This window comes from Drosophila miranda, chromosome XR (assembly GCF_003369915.1).
Source record: "Drosophila miranda strain MSH22 chromosome XR, D.miranda_PacBio2.1, whole genome shotgun sequence".
Taxonomy (NCBI): Eukaryota; Metazoa; Arthropoda; class Insecta; order Diptera; family Drosophilidae; genus Drosophila; species Drosophila miranda.
In genome coordinates, this window is record NC_046674.1 from 17,272,564 (window position 1) to 17,278,652 (window position 6,089).

Sequence of the window (6,089 nt, forward strand, 5' to 3'; positions counted from 1 at the left end):
ATTTCCAAAAACGCGACAGAACCGATGGCTGGCTGCTTCATTAACAAAAGGCAATAGACCTGTTCTTAGGCACTGGCACTGGCACTGCTGGCTGGCCACAGAGATTAATTGCCAACATTTTGCATAATATATTCAATCAAAATCGAACGTCAATGAACGCGTAACCAACCATCTACATTGAAATTGAAATTAAGAGTTAAGACTTTCGATGGTATTTTGATGATGAGAAAAACCTCAAATCGAAACCGAGAGTATGGCGGGTATGCGCCTGCGATTACGCAAAACTCTTAAAAATAAACTCTTTTATAATAAATAAATAATAAATAAGCAATGGTCCATTAGATTGATTATTGTTTGTGCCACACGCAAAGCAAACTTTCCTCTAAATATCCACTTATTGTCTTGTCTGGCGGCTGGTGGCTGTGGCTTCTGCTGGTAATCTATAAATATTGATTGAGTCTCTGCCGCGCGAAGGTCATTAAAAAGTTTATAGACATTTTTGTTTGGGTATCGTTTTGTTTGCCAAATAGAACGACATTCGAATAACAATTTACACAAATTGGTTCAGGAGAAGCAAACCCATTTGGAGCGACTACTGCTGGACTACTAAATTAACTTGTCCGCTTTAATCATCCGCCTAAAAGGTCCGCCACAGATAGATCCTAAAGATCAGATCGGGAGAGTGGCATCTGGCCGGCTGACGTTTCCTAATTAATGGTTTATATTTATTTGAATTCCTGTTTTTTGTGGGTATTTTCAGAATGTGCTTTAAACAAGATTTAACAAGGATTTTGCTTGGGGTTTTGATTTGGCAAGTTTTAATCCATTAATATATGCATCCCGCAAAAGCTGAAACATTTCTTTATGGCTAAAAGTTGAATGAATTTCAATGAACACCCGAAAGCGGAAAGATTTCTTTGGCCATATTCCTGGCAAAGAAAGTTCTTGGCAAAAGACGAGTTTCGTTGGCCTGTGCTTTCTTTGAAAGTGAAAAGGCAATTCTAAAGATATTCTTAACAGTGTTTCCTTTCAATTTGTTAACCAAAAAATCCATCATCCAGTTATGTCAGACCACCCGTAGATTTTGGAACACTCAAAGTCTCACCGTTGTGGAGGCATTGTATGTGCGTCAGCAAGTTCCTTGAACTTCACACAGAATAACGCTTAAAATAGAACAACATTCTAGGCGGAGCAGAGGAGACGGGAGGGGAGGGGAGGGGAGAGTGGTGTGTCTTTTAGTCTTAGCTTTTATAGAATATTATATCACACAGCAATAACATAACCAGTATCCCTCCACCATGACCATAATTCTGACCATCTTTATCGAGATATTATCATTTTAAATGGCCAAAAGTCGAACCCAAACCCAAACAAGTGGCCAATCCGGACACGCAACATTTTGGGGGACATAAAAATAGTGCTGATCCGCCTCATTAGATATGGTTTTTTGGGAGGAGCTACAACGACAGCGACAGCGATCATAACCATAACTTGTATGTAAAATACATTTCACAGCACTTTCAGATAAGAAACTTGTCTGGAATTATGAAAGAAAAGTCCTATTAACACTCCATCGAACCGATCGAACCGATCCAACCAGTGTGGAACGAATTCGAATACTCTAATTCTAATTTATGCGCACATTCTGTTCAGAACACCTATATTTTTTTTTTTTTTGGCCACCAAATAAACTTTGTTTTAGCGAAAAAAAAGAGGTCCGGCTGTGTGCTGTGTGCCAATCGTAAAAGTTCTAATAGTTCTTGATTTTTTGATGGTTTGGATTTATTTTTTAGATTTTTGCAAAGGTCGTTTTTTTTTTTGTTGATTATGTTCCGATATTAACTAAGTTTTTTGTGCTAATGGCGGTCCAAAAATGCGACTAATTGAATTATTTCTATGCTAATTCTCCTTGGCTTTTATTTTCGAAATGGATCGTAAAATTGTTGGTGTTTTTTTTTTCTGAAAAAGTGACACCCGAGCAGCCGTGCCCGGGGCCGCTTAAATGTTGTTTAATTTTGAACTGATCTTTACTTTATTTTCAGATTTTCAGATTAATGTTTGTTTTTATTTGTGCGAAGCCTCAATGCCACTGGTTTTAATTTTGCTTCAGTTTCGAATTCCATTCGAGGTGTCTCTTGCGGTTGGTATTTCCTGTAGACCAAAGATAATCTCGTCTGTCGCTAAATCATCGTTGATATCATCGTATCTTAAAGAGTAGGTGTGGTGTTTAAGAGGTTTATTTCACTCTATTTTTTATGGTATGGACTTTGAGTGATATATGTCGTTCTGGTATGGTGGAATACTAGTTGGGGAATTGTAAAATACACACATGGCAGGGAACGATTAATAATCGATCTTTAAGTGGCACAAAATAATTTAATCGATAAGTATAAGAATGGCATAAATATTTATGTGTCACCTCACTTTTGTGACCCACTGTAGGCACAAACATCACATACATATGTACAGTAGATTTTCAGTTTAAAGAGCTTTTCCATCGAGATTTTCAAAAGAAAAATAATTGTATCCCTTAAATTAATCATTTTTCTATGAGATTGGCTAATTTTTATAAGCGTGACTTTATTGAATTATTTTTCAAAATTTTAAAATGAAAAATGGTCTAAAATCTGCAGTGCGCGAAGAGGTATTACTGAAAACCCCCATCTTCTGGCTTACCCTTTAGAAAAAATGAATTATTATTTTTTCTCCTTAATGGCCAATGCAGATCTTCAGAGCGGGAAGAGGAATTGGCTACCATCTAGCCAAAGTTTTTATCTCTGTCATAATGCCACATCCAACGCTTGCTATCTCCCTTGCACTAATCACCACTTGGAGAGTCAAAGATCTCCTCCCCAAGTTCAATTCCGTTTCAATTAACCAAGAGAGGGAGGGGGAGATGGAGAGGAAGAGAGTCGAGTGAGAGTTTGGGTGACTGTCGTCTGACCCCGACCCCCGCTTTTGAATTGTGTCTTCATTTCGATTTTGTGGTCGTTGTTTGTGGCAGCTAAAGCCCTTTTGTTCCTTTGTCCCTTCCAGCAATCGGAAAATACAATCCCCAAGGGAAATAAAGTGTCAAAAGGCGACCGTTTGAAGAGACTTTCAAGCCGAAACCTATTAGATGTGGGCCTTCTCTTTAGCTGCCCACAAAATCAGCTAAAAGGTCTTGCGCCTTGGTTTTCTGTTTGAGCTTAATTTGGTTTCATAAATCAAACAAATGCCTCCGCTTATAAATTAATAAATATTTATAGTATTAATGCTCCGACTGGATTTTGAAACAATATTTAACATACTTGAGCGAATATTTGTGTCCAACATAAGCCCCGCTCGAGCATCTGCTCAAAGTGTATCTCGCACACAAAAAAAACCCGAATCGAATCGAATTCGAGTCCCAAACGGAAGTACTATCTACCAACGGCCGAGGAAGTGGCTCGAAGACTCTCGTGTGGTGTCGCAGCAAAAGTCTTTTGATTGATTGCAACAAGGTGAAGGAAATTTGTTTGCAGTTTTGTCCGAGGCATGTTCAGCCTTCATTCCACATCCCAGCACCTGCCTGCAGCACCTGTATGGCCCCGCCCTCATCCATCTAAATTTTAGCTATAATTTCAGATACATGAAGTTTTTATGTATGTTCTCTCTCCCCCCCCCCCCCCCCCCCTCTCCCCAGCATCTCAAAGACTGGGCAACAATTTGTATGCAAATGATTTGTTTATGTCTGTTTGCAGCTGCTACTACCAACAACCTCTACCTTGGCCAACACAGAAACAGAAACAAGTTCTGGGTGTCTGATATCATTGATAAGATGGCCAATGGCCAAGGGGATTATGCCACCGACAATTGCGGGCTGTCACTCCCGACACACACAGAGAGGCAGACAGACAGGCAGGCGGACAGGCGGACTGGCAGACGAGGCTCTACTGTCATTTGTCTTTTGGCATTATCTTGAGTTTTAATTGGCAGCAAATTCTTTTTGGCTCAAGTGAAATTCTCACGAATTTGTGTGATGGGCAGTGGAGCGGGTTACAGGAGCGGTTTTGAGGGCCTAAAGGGTTGGGCCCAACAGAGGGTCTACAAATTTGTGGATATTCATTCAAGATACAAATCGAATGAAATATTATAATACAAATATTGGAAAACAATTAATACGTGCGGCACCGCCCCTCGGTCGTTGGTTATAAAGTATCTGCTGCCCGTTTCTACCCACTCCACTCCTGTTTAGAATCCCAAAATATTGTATAATAAATCTTAAAAAAAACCCCATAAATGATGGGGAGATTAGTAAATTCTTTAACAAGATACATATATTGAGATACCCTCAGTCCTCCACTGTTTCAGCCACAGAACACGTCATAGGCCTTTGGTGTGGCACTTTTTGATTAATACAAGACCTAACTAATGCATTTTTAATGAAACACCCAATGACATCATCCGAAATTGGTGCGAATGGAGGCACAAGTTCTACCAGAACTTCGAGAAGATATAATTGTATCTGCGTATCTAACCGTAACCGTATCTAACATTGTTGAAGCATAGCGAAAGATTCCCAAAGAATTATGTGATACAATTAAATCGTAAATCGCAGCTCTCGGCTTGTTTAATTTATGGCTGCCCAAAACGATGTTCCAGCGGATGTAAATGTATCTGCGTATCTGCGCATCTGTGTGACGCATTCGGGGCATTCGGGCATTCGTTTCCCTTTCACTTGGAGGCCATTCATTGCACAAAACTTCTCCTTTCAGCAGCTGCAGCATGACATTAAAGGATTACGGACATTACTTGGGCGTTTTTTTTAATCAAGGCAAAAACCCAAAGCAACGCCCGGAAATGCCACAAAAAGAACACCATGAGAAATAAAAGAGAGCTGTGGTGAGGCAGGATTTCATAGTTGATTTCATCTCTGCGATCCCACAAGGGCAACGGGGCAGAGAGTCATTCAACTTGGGGTTACATAAGCTTTCAGCATCAGCACCGATGATGCGTGCAACCCGGAGTCGGAAGCAGCTGCAGCAGCAGCAAAGGGACACTGGCACTGCGTGTCTCTCCCGCACTGAAGGTCAACGAATGCCACATGCAACACCAGGGATCAAGGGACTTGCCCTGCGCGCATCCACATGACTCATTCGATGCGGTTGAACGATTTATGGAGTCCGATTAAACGCTTTTTGCATTCCCGCAGCCAGGCATCACCGACCGATTGCTTCTTGAGTCACAAGCCAAGTGACATTTGGTATTTACACAGCCCCAGCCCCAGCCCCAGCCCCTGCCCCTGCCCCAGCCGCTGCTGCCTGCCACACTTTTCGGCGTCTCTGGTTTATGGTGGCGGTAGGCTTTCTAAATTTGGTCACAAAAAATGTTGGCCAATCTGCGTGGCTTTTAGCTGACTCGAATTCTGTTTTGTTCAATCATCTTTTGGGGGGTTCAAAATCGAACTTGAGATCTGAGATCTGAGATTTGAGGCTTGTTAAAAACATATCTTCTATTTCGATTTGTGGTCGGTTATTTCTGCCACTTTATGAATTTTGATTAACTCAAAATTTAACTTGTTTTGCGACTGATGATAGCTAAATATCTATTGGGTTTTCTGTGTGGTTTTGTTCTCCACAAAGGTCGTTTCCGAAACAGCCTCCGGTCGTGTATATTGTGTGGATTCGATGCGTGTGTGATGTGATGTGATCATAAAAATGTGTGTGGGCTGAAAATTCGCAAAAACAGGCAAAATGTATACTATATTTAAATTCCGTTCGAGCTTAAGTTTTGGCTTTAAATACAATTTAAATATATATATACTATACAGCATTTCTTTGTCCCTTTTTTTTTGCCGGGGCCAAAAACACTTGACTCACTTTTGCTGCCGGCGTTGGCTTCTTTTTTTATTATCTCGAAATTATGCTTAATAATTTAGCACTCAATGAAACAGCTGTCAAAAATGCATTTACATATGAACTAAAGTTAAAACAGAGTTCGCCTAAAAAAGAAAAAATATCAGTTTTTAAATGGTTTACTTTTGAGCCACTTTGGGGCACAGTTCGAGGCTTGCAAATAATGCACGAAAAATACTTGAAATCATTTCAATAATGCTCTGAACATGCCAG